The 18262-nt window shown below is 36.0% G+C and overlaps 2 non-coding genes across 2 annotated transcripts; one reads left to right on the top strand and one right to left on the bottom strand.

Annotated features, from left to right (window-relative positions):
* Positions 1-14583: 14583 nt before the first annotated feature.
* TRNAC-GCA (transfer RNA cysteine (anticodon GCA)) lies at positions 14584-14655 on the bottom strand. The gene has a single exon. It is a non-coding gene; the product is annotated as a tRNA-Cys (tRNA).
* Positions 14656-17292: 2637 nt separating this feature from the next.
* On the top strand, positions 17293-17421 carry LOC145537301 (small nucleolar RNA SNORA35). Its single transcript, XR_014076324.1, has one exon. It is a non-coding gene; the product is annotated as a small nucleolar RNA SNORA35 (small nucleolar RNA).
* Positions 17422-18262: the final 841 nt, after the last annotated feature.

Genomic DNA, 18262 nt, shown 5'->3' with positions numbered 1-18262 from the left:
CTTAGAATTTTGCTGATTCATTTATAACATTTAACTGACATTTAATTTCTTCTTTAACTGAAGGACTGACACTGATGTACGTGCTATACTAATGCTTTTTTTTTTTAATTCATTTTGTATAAATGAAACTGTCTTTATTCTGGCACTAATGGATATCAGCCTCATTACTTTTCAGTTAACGCTTTATACGTGAATAGCATGAATAGTTGCCTTACTTATAGAGTTCTTACTGCGTTTTTTTAAATGTTTTCTTTTAGGGTTATCAGCCAATATCCATGAGCATCTGTAGGCCAATGATCACCATCCTTCAAAAATAATCGTAAGTATTCCCACAAACATGCCCCAAATATTATTTGCAATAATATTCAACCATTATACTTAGGTGATTCCTATTATTTAGCCTATTTAGACCTACCTCTGAACTAGTAAAACATTTGCCATTAGTGACATACCACATCTAAAGAAGAATATTACTTAACTGGTAAACAACATTTTAATGCAACCTAAAAGAAAAGTCTCAGTCTATCTTATTATCAAATAATGTGTTGAACAGACACCCTTGCCAAAGTGTTAATCACCATCAGAGTTTTATATTAAACAAATAGAAAATAAGCATAAGAACAATTAAGTTAGTGAAGACAAAATGTGAATATTCTGTTCTCTCCTTAAATAAAGTCTTAATATCCAATATTGGGGCATAAGAAATCCAACTATTATTTTCTTATAATAAATTTTAGAAAACAAAGCTCTTGAAAATTCTTGGTGGAGTGACCTGAAAATTTCAGGAGGAGTAAGGGCAAAGACTTTGAACTCTTGTTTCTCAAAAGGGGATATCAAGTTACAAATGCTGAAAAAACTGCTCTAGAGAATGCGCTAGGCTTCCCTGGTGGCTCAGAAGGTCAAGACTCCACCTGCAATGCAGGAGACTAGGGTTCAATGCCCAGGTCAGGAAGATCCCCTGGAGAAGAGAATGGCAACCCACTCCAGTATTCTTGCCTGGGAAATCCCATGGACAGCGGAGCCTGGTGGGCTACAGTCCATGGGGTTGCAAAGAGTCCCACAAGTCGGATACAACCGAGCAACTAACACTTTCTTTTTTTCTTTCATGCTATTTTATGGGGCTTACCACGTCGCACTAGTGGTAAAGAATCTGCCTGCCAATGCAGGACACAAGAGACATGGATTCGATCCCTGGGTCAGGAAGATCACCTGGTGTAGGAAATGGCAACCCACTCCAGTAATCTTGCCTGGAGAATCCCATGAACAGAGGAACCTGGCGGGCTGCAGTCCATGGGGCCACAAAGAGTTGGACATGACTGAGGGACTAAGCATACATACACACAGAATGGGCCACTCTGCATTCTATAGACTTCCTGAGCATGATGATTTGATTGGATAAATGTATTACAAGTTAGGTAAGGTGTGTCAACATGTGGTCACTCATTTTAAACTCCAGACTAAACAGGGGATTCTCAATTAAATTTAATTGTTCTTAGAGTCCTACACATATATTTAATACCACAAAATGTTTTTAGAATGATAGTTTTGGGGGGGAGAACAGATACAATCATAGAGGTTAACTCTCTTCGACAGAAAAAAATTTAAAGAAGTCTTTTAGTATAAAATTAATATAAAATCATTATATAAATGAAATTAAATAATACAAAAATAAAGTGGAGAGTAGAACTCTATCAAAATTGGAGAGAGATTGGAAATGGAACAGGGTTGGAAATGTCTGTTGTATACATTATTGATAATCAAGAAATAAAAGAAGAAAATGGTGATTTTTACATCCAGACAGTGCATAAAAATTACTGTATTAAAATGTACCAGTAGTCAGAATGGCAACCATTAAATTGCCTTGCTTTGTTTTTTAACGACTTTCACTTATGATAATGACAGAGGTTTTACTTCCTTTGTTTAATATGTATTGAAAAAGTTACTGAAAGCCAGTTTTCCATAGAGGAAAAATTGACATTCAAAAAGTGTAATCCGTAAAATTTGAAAGAGCCCCAGCAGCTGTCCTGGCAGTGCACAGGAAGTCACTCATTTTAAGTTTGTGAAGATCTGAGTTTGCCTCCCGATGTTTTCACTGTTGGAGAAATAGGTTAAGGTGCACGTGCAGGTAAGTTTACATTCTCAAGCCTCAAACTGTGCTCACACAAGGCCGTCTCACATAAATCAATGGCCTTGTAAGCCTTGCCTTAGGACAAAGTAAAGATCAAGGTAGCAGAGACCAAGATCAACCTTAGCAGAAGGTGACATTTTTAGTATCTCCATTTCAGTACTATTCCATCCTTACCACACTGTCTCCATTATGATCACTCCTGGCTCTTCTCCCAGGCGTGTGCACTCCAACCCTCTCTGTACACACACCTGCTGGCATCTTGCTTTTATCAAGAAGATTTAATACACAAATTCATCCTAGGGTGGCAATACCTAATAACTCAGATCCCATCCAGAGAGGCACGTTTCAACTCTGAAAATGTGGCTCCAACAGCTAAATTTCTTGATGGGCTGAAAGAGAAAACATGCCTCAAATCTCACATTGCTGTTGCCTACTTCACTTCTCCAAAAGGCTGGCTTTGTCAGGGCATGTTAGTGACATGAAAAATATATGTATAACCAACCTAATATAAAAGGTTAGAGACTGGTTATTTATGGTAAATAATTTTGTTAGTATTAAATGTGTTAATTCTCACTGTATATAGAAGAATACCAAGAGTTATATTATAAGGTATATGTATACATCCACAACATGATAGTCTCCAATTCTTTAAAATGTTGGGTACCTGGTGATTTCTGTGGCTATTTTAAGTTATATAAGTGTCAATTGATTTTAAAAATGTCAGTTGACCTGATTTGTTTCCAGCTATCATTTGAATTTAATAAAACTTTCCCTAAAGTCCTACTTATGTTACCATGAAATATATATATATATATATATATATATATCATAGTCAAAGTAATAATTTAGGTAATGTATTCAATGTCTCCTGTGAAAAATGATCAGCTGGACAACTGTGCTTCTCCTGAGCTGGATAAGGTTTGTAATATCAGTAAGTATCAAAGGTAAACATTATCTTTTTTTCTGCAAAGCCATATCAGCATTTAAAGCTTCTTCACAGAAAATGCTAATGTAGTGAAGAAATGGTGTACATACATTGATTCTATGCTGTCATGACAGGATTTATACTTGTCACTCTCTTGACATATATATTAACAATTTAAGAATTTTGTCTTTTAAACTTTTATTTATGCGGCCTTCTGTTGCTACAAATAAATACAAATTCACTTAGAATTTTTTTCAATAGGAGTTCTATGATATAAAACTATCTATTATGCAGTATTTTCTCTAATAAAAATTAATAATAAATTAAAACTTAAATAGACTATAACAAAAATTAACTATTACCGACATTGATAGACAATTCTAGTATTTTACTTTGCAGTGTATTGTACTTGCTTTATTCCCAAAGAGTTTAGTTTCTTGGATTTACTACAATAAGTATGTTTTACCACTCTTCAACTCTTCATTTGGTTAAAGTAAATAATACATAATCAAAACCCATGAAAAGTGTACAGAATTGAGTGTGAAGTAACAGAATATAATGTGTCCTATGTAGAGTATATGCCTTTTATAGCACCTACAGAAACTAACATGGTATCTTGCACATAATATGCATTTAATAATATATTCAATAATAAGTTTAATAATAACTATTGAACTAATAATGGTAAAATAATGTCACTTTTAGAAGAGAGGTGATCAGTCGGGCATGATTTTCAGTAAGTGAATATATGTACACATTTAAAGCATAGGAAAACTACAGCCTTTATAAGAGAATTCCACATGTCGCACAGTTTTTACTTTTATTAATATTAAAAAAATTAAGTGGTCTTTTATAATATTTAAAGTAAAAAACATGGCATTAACTAAGTACTTAAAGAAATATTTATTGATTTTAATAATCAAATTTAACCAATTGATAATTTGAAAAACTACATAACATATGTATTTTTCACTCTAAGTAGCCTGCACCAAAATCCACAAAGGCTGACAACATAGTTTAGAATGTACACATTCTAAGCTACGTCAACTTTTCAAACGTGAAAGTGACTTTATTTTGGAAGGGTTAGTAGCCAAGCAGTTTCAAAGGAGAATTACGTTTCCATACATACTAGATAATAATAGTAAAATAATTTCACATGTATGTTTTCTGTCTTTGGATATATGGCTTTCAAAGTATGCTTACACCTTTAAAGTATACACTTTTAAAACATTCACATCTCCTTAAATATAAAATATGGGAATAACTTAAGTAACTGCAGCAAACAAATTAGTACATGTCGTATAGAGGACATCATGGTCAAAGAGTTTATGACATAAAAAATGTTGATTTTTTAATTTCACTCTTAAAGTATCTATTAGTCTTAACTTTAGTACATATTGCTCTAATTTAAATAATACCACATTTAAAAAAAATACAGATATTTCAGTGGAGTGGAAGTTTTTATGTGTTGTGTGAAATGAATATTTGTGTATTGAGTCATGTTTCTATTACATTTTAATCTTATTTAAAAATTACTTTACCTCCACCAAAATTAAACGTGTGATCCAGACAAGTAATACACTGCATAGGTTAGCTTGCTACCAACTGCTTTCTGAAATATTCCCTCTTTGCAAATCTAGGTATGGTCATTCATTTAGCTTTCTCAAAATTAAATATCTTTATTTGAATATTTAGAGATAGTAATAAACTAGTACTAAACTAATAAGACAATAAGAACATACGAAAATCAAATAGTTGTGGTATATTCATTAAAACCTGTATATAATTAACTGGCATTCCATTGAATATTCCCCTTGACTTCACAGGGTTTTGATTATGTGAGAACGTACTCTCAATGTGTTGCAAGTTTCTTAGCATCATTGCTAATGCGCTGTCACTTAAATAGTTGGATTAAGCAAGAAACTGTCAGTCATCCTTACACATCTTCCTATCCCTTATGTCCCATAACCAAATTCATCACTAACTCCTGTCAGCTTTAGCTCCTAAATGTCTTCATTCCATTTCTACCATCATCATACCAGTTTGGCTTTCCATCATGTTTTGTCTGAGTACTGGAATAGGCTTCTAACTAATCTGCACCTAATTATATATTTGCATTCCCAAATTCATTCTCCCAATTCTTCTTTCTCTTAGAATAAAGACCCATATCTTTATCATGGTTTATAGGAGACCACCTGATCTGGCCCCTGTCAACTTCTTCAGCATCATATTTTACCCTTTCCCCTTGCTTCCTCCTGCTTCAGCTACGCGGTCTACTTCCAATTCCTTGAGCTCATCATTCTTTATCTTCTTTTGTGAAAACCTCCTTGCATTTCCCACCTCTCCTAACACATCACTAGGTAACTTCTATTAAGCATTCGAAACATAACCTGAAAGATATTTCTTCTGGGAATAGGGAAGACTTCCTGCCTACCTTACCTCTCAAGACTAAGTCAGCTTCCTCTGTTAAATACCCTCATCACTTTCTATCATACCACTTATCTCAGTCCATAGCTATACATTTATGTTTGTGATTAGCTGAGGACTGCCATGTCCTCCATTAGATGTGAACTCCATAAAATCAGGGACTGTTATTTGCTTGCTCAATGTTATATTTTTAGCATCTAGCACAGTTCTCAGCCTATGATTCAGTAACAATTCATTGACTGACTAACTGAATGAACAAATAGGCATTATCTCTTAAAAAGTCATTTGTTTAATCTTTTGAGGTGGTTAATATGTGGCTGTTCAATTGCAGAGGATTTTTCTACTCCCCCTGGTGGTAGCTAGTGTTAGTTATAAATATTGCATCCTGGTGAAAAATTAGATCCCTCAGTTACTATGGCCTGCAACCATTGGGTCGCAGATGTGAGCTATCAACTAACTTTGATAAATACAATAGTAAAAGTATTGCCATGACTTTAAATGTAATATTAGCTGTACAATCAGCTGACACTTATAAATCCCTGATGCCACATATGAATTGTTGACTGGTCCAACAGGGATATTGAATAGGTCTCTCTTACCCTGTTTGATGCACCATATTGATGCACCCTGTTTGATGCATCATATTCACATAACTAAATCATATCACTGCTATGCATTATTAAATAAGAAAATTCAAATTTATGGCAAATTATAGCATAACATGTAAAGTATTAAAGATTATTGCTAATGAGGCTTACACATTAAAAAAATTAAGAGTTTGGGCAGGGATGGACTGGGAGTTTGGGGTTAGTAGATGCAAACTATTACATATTGAATGGATAAACAACAAGGTCCTACTGTATAGCACAGGGAAATATAGTCAATATTCTGGGATAAACCATAATGGAAAAGAATATAAAAAATAATGTATATATGTGTATAACTGAGTCACTTTGCTGTACAGCAGAAATTAATGCAATATTGTAAATCAATATACTTCAACAAAATTAATTTAAAATAGACTATTCAATATATATTGAATTTAATTATGAATGATCATTGATTATATGAATATATGGAATATATATACATATAATTGAAATGTGATGGTACTAAATGAGTACATTGTCAAGTGATCTAACTCTTGGTTCATATTTCCTCCTGGCTAACTAAGCTTTCTTGTTTCTGCTTTAGTCTCACACTGTAGTTGTATTCCACTGAACTGTACTATCTTGCACTGCACTATCTTGGAGTGGCCCAAAATTTGTTTTAAATTACATACATCTGCCGTAACTCATACATTTTTAACAGCATAGTCATGTTTCCATTTTTTTATCTTTTAAAATATTGACAGACAATTTTAAGACAGCATGATGAGAGCCAGAGCAATGTTTCGCAGAAATTACTGTGGATATAATCATCTGGGGATCCATTTAAGGATCAGTAGATTTAATCAGTAGGTCTGGGAAGGAGCCAGAGAGTTTGCATTTCTAACAGGCTCCCAGGTGATGTTGATGCTGCTGGCCTACATTTGGCACAGCAAGGTAACAGAGCTGGAGTCAACAAATTTTTTATGTAAACAGGCAGGTAGTAAATATTTTTGATGTGGACCGTATGGTCTCTTGCAACTTTTCAGCTCTGCTGTTGTAGCTTGAAGTCAGCCAGAGACAACATATACCCAAATGCGTATGAGTGTGGCTGGGTTCAAAGAAAACTTTATGAAAGCTGAAATTTGAATTCCATATACTTTTCACTTAGTATTATGGATTATTCATCTTTTTACAAATTTTCAGAACCATATAAAAATGTAAATGCCGTTCTTAGCTCATGGGCTATAAAAAAATAGTTTGTAGTCTGCTGACCACTCCGCTCGTTCATAAAGTACCAATGGATAACTTTGCGTGAGGCTTGTCAACTATAAATTAGCACTTGCCATCTACCACTACAAGGATTAAATCATGTGCTGCTTCAGCTGCTGATTTTCAGCACTCACTGAAGGAAGTCCAGAGTGGAGATCAGAAATGAGGCACTCTCTGCTCTGGAAAAACTGGTAGAACAGGTCTTCAGAGAGCTAAGAGATTTTCAGAAGCTGATTTTATGAGCCCAGTTCTTGCATCTCCTTATGTCTAGAAAAGCACTAAATTCCTTCATGGTGACATCTGCTTCTCATGACTAGCAGAAACCTCCTGCAAAAATATGTGCTTGACTGCATGTATTCCTCCTTCACCAAAATCACATATATACTGATCTTCCCCCCTACCTCTTTGGAACAGTTTCTCAGAGCTATCTGATTGCTGTCTCCCAGGCTATAGTCCTCATTTTGCTCCAAATAAAACTTAATTCACAACTCTCCTGTTGTGCATCTTTTTTTAAGTCAACAGGCTGAAGGTATGTGGTAAGATAGGTTCTGTAGGAAACACTAGCTAGGCCTTGAAGAAGTAATGGTTTTCTGGACAGAGAAGTGGGAAGTTGTGAAAGAGAGAGATACAGCAACATCATTAGTGGTTTCTAAACTAAAAGCACAGGAGTGTTGCAAGAAAACAAGCCTGTCTGAGTGGAGAAGGCGCAAAGGAAATGGGGATTCCTTATATGCATGTTTAAATAGTATCCGATTTTAGTGAGTAGTGGTGTCAGGTGAGCAGAATGAGAAGTTGGGGGCAGGGGATGCTATTAAGTTTCACATTTTGGAATTTCAAGAGAGGACTGGTGCCCTGGGAGGGAGAAAGAGAATAGAAGTGATTAAGGAAATCAGGACAAAATGCATTTGAAAGGTCAGGACACTCTGCAAGTGACTGCAGACTGTTCTCATTTGAAAGTTTTGTGGAAACATTGATGTAATTGATCAGGGTTTGCAATTCATTGATGAATAGTGAAAGGAGTATCACAAAACCAGATAGAGCAAGGCATGCAAGCCATTTGTCCACTGTTAAAGCACACAGCAGACTCAAAAGGTAAGCCAAGTAAGAACTGAGGGCTGACGATTAAAAAGATGGTCTCTACCAATGTCTCAGCATCTGATAAGACTTTGCTGAAGAGCTACAAAGTAGGCTTACACGATGAAAGGCACAATGAGCATATAGATTTTATAGAAGATGGTTTTACTACTTCTGTGGAAGTGTCAGTGGAGTGATATTATGAAATATTACAAAAACAAGAGTTGGGAATTACAAAAGATGGAATATCAAGTACAAAACTAACTCAATCACAATACTTTTTTGAATTCTTTCCCTCCCTCTGTCTTTCCATTTCCCATCTTATCCCTCCCAAAAAGACTCTGTCCAATTGTCTTAAAGTTGTGTTTCATTGGCATGCTATAAGTGAAATAAGATTCACTAGGAACTTATTATTACTAACAAGAGACTTCAGGATTTTTTAAAAATTCTCCCAACAAGCTAACAAATGGGGAATTTTTACTACCACTTATTTACCTAGATCTCCCCCCAAATAGGGAGTGCATCTACTAGTATCTGTGACTTAGTCATAACCCAAGGGTAAAAAAGAGAAGGCACAGCAAAGAGAGAGTTTTCATTTTTCCACACTGGAAGGAAACTACAAGTTTTGATCAGAAAATTTTAGGTAATTTTCAAATACTAACCATGAGAGGAAAGGCAACATGTCTTTATTAATCTTAGTTAGGAGAATAGCAAATGTAGAGACAGGGAATTGTAAGTTTAACAATCAAAGGACCTGTGACCAAGTTTCCCATCAAATGAGGAGAGATGTTATACATAGTTATAAGCTATCATTTATTGAACAAACACTACTCAATGTCAGGCAATATGCTAAAAATTATACAAATGATTCCATTTTATTTTCACATTCCAATGGAAGTGGTTATTATCACCCATATATATGAGGTCTTGAGTTTTAACTGAGTTATCCAAAGTCTCTTTTGAGTCCTATGGACTTGCCTAAGAAAAATTGCTACTATATCAATCCAGCAATCTAGCATCTATCAAATGCTAGAGAAAAATTAGCTACCGTTGTTTTTCTTGATATTATTGTTATTAGTATTATTGCCATTTTCTTATCTCCTCTAAACCCTGTCTAGCTCAACAACATGGAAGTCAGCATGATATAAATTTGTCAGATGGATTACATGCAACAACTCACTTAAAGTTTCTAGCATTTAGAAGCCAATTAGTAAATGTCAAAACTGTATCAACTTTTCTCTTGAAGGATACTTTTTATTTTTAAGTGAGGAGAAACAAAGCAGTAGATACTGCTACTTCTGATTATTTAGTGGTGTGCCCCTGGATAAAGAACTTGACAATTTGTTCTCAGAAATCAATGTTTGACTAGAAAATGAATTTGGTTTAAGTGCCTGGCATCAGGAGGTTAAGAGAGTTTATGGTTAAAATATTCAGCACACACTTCAAAGTTTCTGAGATTTTTTCCTGCTCCATCTACTACCTAAGTTTGTATCTCTAAGGACTGGTACAGATATTTCCAAAGTATTTGTGTATTTAACAAAGTATTATTATTAATAATGCTTTTGAAATAGTATAATTCATTCTTTTGTGCCCCAGTTTAAACATTGTCATTTAACAATTCAATTAATGTTTACTGATAATGCAGGATTGCTCAATAAATGTGTTCAATAAATGTTGGATGAAAGTGTGAATGACTCATGTCCATTATTATTTATTATTTTTATATCTTTAGATTTCTGCAAAGAAAGCTTCCTTTAAATTGGATATATACTTATCTCTGCAAATTCATTTTAATAAAACACATAATGTTCCACTGGATATAAAAACATAAATGAATTAGTCTTTATTACACTTTATTTCTTAATATTCGGAGAAGGCAATGGCACCCCACTCCAGTACTCTTGCCTGGAAAATCCCATGGATGGAGGAGCCTGGTAGGCTACAGTCCATGGGGTCGCTAAGAGTCGGACACGACTGAGCGACTTCACTTTCACTTTTCCCTTTCATGCACTGGAGAAGGAAATGGCAACCCACTCCAGTATTCTTGCCTGGAGAATCCCAGGGATGGCAGAGCCTGGTGGGCTGCCATCTATGGGGTTGCACAGAGTCAGACACGACTGAAGCGACTTAGCAGCAGCAGCATTTCTTAATATTATATTTAAAATTGGTACTTGATGTGCTAACAGTTAAGTGCAGCACACCTTCCTTACACTGTTCACTCCTTGGTGCTTTTCTTCATTTAATATTCATTTTGATGAGTTTGGCACTCCTGATGCCTTTAAAGTGCAAGCCAAAATTTCAGTTTACTAACAGATCTTTATGTTATTGGCTAATAGTAACCTCTGATTCTAAAAGAAAAAAAAAATGACCAAGTATCTCTAGCATCCAAAAGAAACCTAAAGTTTCAGTGTGCTCTCTAAATGTGTTCAATAAAGGCAGAACTAGAAAGTACTTCTTCTTTCTGGTAAGGACAGGAGAGCCAAATCCATCAGTTCTACAGTTTGTTCCAGCTCTAGAAAAGAATTTGGTGGAGGGGATTATAATTCATGGATTAAAGAAGATTTAGACTTTCTTGTAGAAGTGAATTTTTCAAGTATATATGGAATTTGTAAGTAAATTCTGTTTCTTGCTAGAACTTTAATTTATGAGATCATAAATTTGTTGGTTTTGGTACCATGCAAGTTATTGCTGATCTTCATAAGAGTTTTTGTGTAGCAGTGGAGACAAGCCAGATTGGAGAGAGTTTAGATGTAAGGAAATGAAGACAGCACGTCCAGACAACATGGTAGAATGGGGTGGTGGGAACCGATAGTACTTGTCCTGTTTGAGGGGCAGGACTTGGTGATTTTGAACAGTAACAGAGAAGGAAGATTCAAGAATGACTCTCAAGTCTCTGGCTTGAGCATTTAGTGATATGAGATACTTTTTGCTGAGTTGGGATATACAGGAGAAGGACAAGGAGGAGGAGAAGTTTTGTTTGGGGAAAGGGACAAAGGGAAAGAGATAAGTGTAGTTCAGACAGGTTGGATTTGAGTTGCCTATAAGATGTCCACTGGGTGATATCTAGTAGGCAGGTGGGTAGGAAGTTTTTCTGTGGCTTTCAATTCCATCTCAGTTGTCTTCCATTGTAGACGGCCCTTTCCGCATCTCTGATTTACCTGTCAATACAAAGACATCACTTTCCTTCTTCTAGAAATTTGTCTCTAGTTCACTTCCCTTTCTGATGCTATATTTAAAATTGAGATACAATTTTAACATCATAATTTAATTAATGTTAAAAAGTACATTTTTAAAGAGAGATTCTATGGGGGAAATTTTTTTACTTGACAGCTGATCATTAGAAAGATAGCTTAGGGCAAGCAAACTATAAAGTCAAAGAGGGAAAAGAAATTAAAAATGGCAAGATTTGCTTGTGTTATAATAAAGTATAAGAAGTGACCTCTGAACCCCGCAATGAAGATGGAGTTGAATTTAGAGTGTGGCAAGGGCAGGAGGAGGAACATTTCAAGTGCGTTTGGACGGGGGGAGGACTTCATGAAAAGACTGGAGAGTACTGAATGAAGCAGAGCTGATGGGGCCTGTGCCCTTTTGGGTTGTTGTCATTCAGTTGCTCAATCATGTCCAACTCTTTGTGACCCCATGGACTGCAGCACGCCAGGATTCCCTGACCTTCACCATCTCCTGGAGTTTGCTCAAACTCATGCCCATTGAGTCGATGATATCATCCAACCATCTCATCCTCTGTCGCCCACTTCTCCTCCTTCCCTCCACCTTTCCCAGCATCTGGGTCATTTTGAATGAGTTGGCTCTTCACATCAGGTGGCCAAAGTATTGGAGCTTCAGCTTCAGCATCAGTCCTTCCAATGAATAATCAGGTTGATTTTCTTTAGGATTGACTGCTTTGATCTCCACATACAGTAATGAAATAATGCGGGGTACATCAAGTGAGAGCAACATGGAAATGATAGAGGAAGGTGCTGACTAAGGGGTTTTGATAATATTTAGAGCAGCTCTTCCAAAGAGAAACTCCTGTAACTACTTAGAAATATGGGACTGGATCACTCATCTTTGTCTCACAGTTCTGATGCTTTGGTATTGTGCCTTCCAATTACTACACCTGTAATAAACATCCCCTACCACCAGGTGGTACAGAGTCATGTCATGTTAGAGTTGCTTTCTGTTGTTTGGGACTCTGGTGGGTTGAAATTCTTTCCAAGACACAACTTTAAAAATCTGGTCATCTATTTAATGTCCCATTTACTATCCAGACAACAGTTTTGAAAATTTAAGATCATCACTTCTCAATAATTCATAAGCTTAGGGAATTGATTTATATGTTAAATTCCCAAGGGAGGCACCAAAGCAAATGTACTTTACACTTACATATGACTTGTTTCCAGACAACTTTCGCTATGTTTGCTATCCAACATTGAATTTTAAAAATTATTACAAATTGTTTTTTACTCCTTTTCCACAATTAACTGGTTGAGGTCCCCTATGGTAGAGTTATAACTGTGAGAAGGGATATCCACTGAATTAGACGAAAAGAAAAGAACAGCTGGGCTCTAAGGCCTTCAGGGGAAGGTCAGTGGCAATTTGGATAGCAGGAGTTGGCAGAATACAGATCCAGTAGTTCTGCCTTCATTATACTTTATGATATCATGCCCCAGAGAACATAAAGTTCTGAGTTTATTTTTTTGGAAAAATATATAAATCCAAGATCATTATTTTTGACTCTTCATATTAATAAGTAGTGCATTAAGTTTGCATTAGAACTAAAAATTATGTAACCTAGTTTTAAGAAGCAAAACACTACAATTAACATACCAAAATACCCCTGTCACGGGAAAAGAATGATGCTTATAGATGTAAATTACTCAGTTTTCACACAATTTGCTGTAAATATTTGACTAGTGGCAGAGTCCAGAACTAGTAGTTGATGGTGATAACACTAAATCTTATCCTTTTCCCTCTCATTTGAATCTCTGGAGGTTAGAATAAAGAATAAGTGGACTAAATTATTTTGATAATATAACCTTGAATATTAGATTAATCAACAAAAATAATTGTGGAGAATTACTATATGGTTGGCACTATGCCAGGAATTATGGGGGTGACAGATAACTGTTAGGTAGGCTCTATGACATCTGTTTGTTCATAATCCTATTGATGAGATAAAACTAATTATGGTAAAACAAAAAAGGCAGAATGTTACAAAAAGCCAAATCCTGTGCTCTGAGCAATGAAGATTATACAGATATAAAGGGGAGGAATCAATGAATCCTGCATTTTAGAATTTCAGAATCTTCAGGAAGTGAGCTTACAAGTTGTGACAAATTAAATACAAATTTGCCATCATTATCTCTTCCATCTCAGTAAGCAGTCTTTTTGTCTCTTAGGCCTTATCCAGGCATTCACATAATTATGTATCTTGTACATAGTAGGCACCCGGTAAATATCTGCTGGATGAGTGATCAAATTCTTGAGACAGATATTAGTAAAAGGAAGCAAAAGAGAGGCATTTTGCTTTTCTGTCCAATATACAGTTATCTTGAGAAAAAATCTGTACTGACCATGGAGACAGTAACTTATCATTAGATCGTAGTGCCAGTCTGAAAGTAAAGCTGATAGATCTGCTTCTTAAAGACTACAGTGCCCAGTAGCTCACCCTCATGACACTGAAGAATGAAGGTAAAATTTTGAATGTTTGTTGGATTGTGAAAACAATTTTGCCTCACTTGTCTCCACCAATTAGTTATGACTTAGAATATCAAGATTTTAATAATGCCAGGAGTTAACTTTTCAGCAGAAATGTTTCTCTAATGCTTTGTATATCCCCAGATTTTAAGTAAATATTTAAATAGTGTGAGTTTGGACTCATTTTAGGAGCAGTATTCAAGTAGTATCTATCTTATGCTAAGAAACGGTTTATTTTTTTAAATCTTCATAGCTTTATACTAAATAACTTTTGTTTGTTTAGACATGCTTCTCTTCCACAAAAACAAAAGGTATTGAATTATATTGTTGCAATTAATGCTAAGTGTGAAAGTCACTGAGTCATGTCCAATTCTTTGTAGTCACATGGACTGTAGCCCATCAGGCTCCTCTGTCCATGGAATTCTCCAGGCAAGAATACTGGAGTGGGTAGCCATTCCCTTCTCCTGGGGATCTTCCTGACCCAGGGATTGAACCTGGGTCTCCTGCATTGCAGGCAGATTCTTTACCGTCTGAGACACCCAGGAAAGCCCAAATTAATGCTAAGCAAGTATGGAATTTTACTGGGACATGGTTAGTTAATAATGACACAGGATGGCTGCCACTGATGAAGTAAAAACCTTGACTAAATTTCTTTTTTAAATTTTAAATTTACTTTTTAATTGAAGGATATTTGCTTTACAGAATTTTGTTGGTTTCTGTCAAACATCAACATAAATCAGCCATACATTTCTTTTAGGTGAATTATCTCTACTACAGCATTGCATTTTTATGAGTATGCATATTGGGAAAGTAATATTATAATTTAGCATTAAGGCTACTGCAATCATACTTATATTTAAAACAGTTACTATGGGAAACTGCAACAGCTTTTCAAAATTGTGCTATAATGAACACATATTTTTGACATGATGAATGAAATGGGACCACAACTTCACAAATGAATGGTCTTCTGAAGAAAATGTGATCTGTTAGAACCCATAATTAATAGTTTGTCTCATGCAATTTTCCACGTTTTTATATTTATATCCATCAAATAGCATATTGAAGAGAGTATCTATATTCTAACAGGTTAACCAACAGTTTAGAAATAAGTCTCCTTTATTGGAAAAATAGAAGCAAGTGCAAATTCATATTTCAATTTGCCATTATTCTAGAATTTTAGGCAGGAAAATATGTTCTTTATGAGTCACAGATAAGCTTCACTGCAGTGTAAATTTTGGAGTGCACTTTTTCCTCTGCTCTTAAATTGGGTACTGCTTACTTTTAAATTGTTTTCTTCCTCCTCAATTTTAAAAACCTTTCACCACAACAGGCCTAGAATATCACCAGTAATTCTCATTTTGCTGAGAATGTTCCTGTATTTGGTTCCATTCAGTTTCAGGCATGTAGGAAAAATTCTAAACCTCAACTTCGGTAATGGAACTTCCTTATCCAGGGAGGGCAGGCAAGAAGGAAATCCAGCGTTTTATACCTGCTATACTGATAACATTTTTAAAGTTTGAAAGAACCAGGCATTTGAGGGAATGTAGATCAACAACTATGCATTACTAGCAGAAGTATACATTGTACAACTACTTGATGGAAAAAGTTGGCATTATCTCCTAAAACTGAATATTCACAATGTGTATACAATATATTGTTTCAGTTTTTGATTGATTAACCAATTTTGTCAATGGAGCCATGTTTGCTGAAATGATAATGGTGATTCACATACCAATGGTTATAATTAATCCAGTCTTATGCACTTATGGGCTTCCCTCATAGCTCAGATGGTAAAGAATCCACCTGCAGTGCAGGAGACCTAGGTTCGATCCCTGGGTCAGGAAGGTCCCCTGGAGAAGGAATTGGCAACACACTCTGGTATCCTTGCCTGGAAAAATCCTATGGACAGAGGAGCCTGGTGGGCGGCAGTCCCTGGGGTCACAACGAGTTGGACACAACTGAGCGACTAACACTATGCACTTACAGTCAGACTATTTCTCAAATTTAGGATGGCTGAGCTCCCAAGCTACCAAATGGGGCATTATTTGGTAAGGCAGCATAATAAGCTAGGGCAAAACTAGAAGAGACAGGCTTTTTAAAAATAGGAACATTATACATTTAGACTAGGGCTTGAGTCATAGAATTTTATCAATAACTTCACGAAGCAAATAATGAAGAAAGAAGAAATAATGATTATTTGCCAATGACTGCTTGAAGTGACAACCAAGAGGAAAAATGGGAGGTGCAGAAAATGGACAGTTTTCTGTTTTGTACACAGGAGAATGGGTTCCTTCCAGATGCACAGGAAAAAATGTGCCTTTGTCTTTTACATAATTTCAAAGTAATGATCTACAAATTCTCATCAGGAAACTTTAGGCAATTTTAAACAGTCAGATTCAACATTTAAGCAAACATAAACAATTAGGTATAGGGACTTCCCTGGTGGTTAGTGTAAAGCAACTTGGCTTTTTGTAAAAAAAAATTATAAATGTAGAAAATGTAGAATTATCAACTAAAAAAGAGTCCAAAAATTTTTAACTAACTTCTGGTATTTTGAAAGAGAATTGCCGTTGGTGACATGGGAGACATTCATTTGTGACAATAACTGTTATTTATTGAACATCTGGGCTTCCCTGATAGCCCAGTTGGTAAAGAATCCACCTGCAATGCGGGAGACCTGGGTTCAATCCCTGGGTTGGGAAGATCCCCTAGACAAGCGAAAGGCTACCTACTCCAGTATTCTGGCCTGGAGAATTCCGTGGACTGTATAGTCCATGGGGTCACAAAGTGTCAGACACAACTGAGCGACTTTCACTTTCACTGAACACCTAATGTCAGATACTAGACTGGACTCTACAAGTTATTTCTGCTAACTCTCCCAAGAGTTAACAGGCAATGAAGTGGTTATTATTGACCCCATTTAACGTATAAGGGAACACAAGCTAAGAGGGCTTTAGTGAGTTTCCAAGGTTCTAGGGCTAGTTCCTGGATTCTGAACCCAGATCTGCTTGATTCTAAGCTCACATTTCTTTCAACTGAAGCTGACTCATGTGTGTGGTCATCATGCTGACGGAATGAAGCAATGGATCCTGCAATATTTCAGGTCTCCTATCCACACCCTCCTTCAATCTGGTCCTTCAGCATAAAACACAGGGTCCCAACCTTAGCTCCACTCTCAACAGCACTGGCAAATGACCCACTGGGCTCCTCCTTGACCAACTGGGCATCGAACAGTGCAAAAATAAATCCCTCTGGAAAGCTGGGAGAGTCACACTGTGGGCTACTCCTGCATGCAGGTGGGTACATATCTCCGGGGTCCTGGGACCCTGCCTAAGAAAATTGAGGAGGTGGAGAGACCAAGCAAGCAGCTCAGTATCTTTTACTACCAGATAACAGTGACTATGTCTAAATCAGCTTAATAGCAGGTGCTCAATAAATGTTGTCACCATTATTGTTTATTATCATCATCAGTACTAGCTGTGTAGCTCTTAGCAATTCACATTAACCCTCAAAGACTCAGTGTCCTAGTACATAAAATAAGCTTGACAGTAAAGGAATGATCTAAGATTCTCAGGGTGACAACATTACAAGATAAACTTATTTAAATTCCCTGGCAAATTGCCCATTAAGTGCTAGAACAGGAGAGAGAAATTGTTCTCTCTTCTTGATGTGACAAAATTGAGATTTTAATTATCTTACAAATTTGGGCTCCTGTGTATTTTATTTGCCCCACATCCTTACCAGTTTCCTGACAAACTAGCCTTCCCCTGCCTCTTCATTCCCTGCAGATAGTGTAAAAGTCTGCTTAAGCCTAGTGCTGACAGAATTTCTTCTCTATTTCTTGTAATTTAGATCTATGCTCAGGACTCATTCCTAGCCCCTTCTTTCCTTCATAATATCTTTGAATACTCAAGTCCCCATCATTTGGCAATAACCAGTTTCCCACTTTTTTGTATTCATTTATGTTGTTATTAGCTAAGTTGTAAACTCTTTGAAAGCAAAGACCCTATCTTCTCATACATCTCAGTATTTACTGTAGCCCCTAGCCCTGTAACTTGCATTAAGTAGAAGCTCAATGAATACCGACAGAAAAATTCACTTAAGTTACCTGTGAAGTCACACATTAATTCTTATAACCTGGACTTGAAG

The sequence above is a fragment of the Giraffa tippelskirchi genome, chromosome X, assembly GCF_054371585.1.
Source record: "Giraffa tippelskirchi isolate mGirTip1 chromosome X, T2T-mGirTip1v1.2.pri, whole genome shotgun sequence".
Lineage (NCBI taxonomy): Eukaryota > Metazoa > Chordata > Mammalia > Artiodactyla > Giraffidae > Giraffa > Giraffa tippelskirchi.
This window is presented reverse-complemented; position numbering and strand designations above follow the sequence as displayed.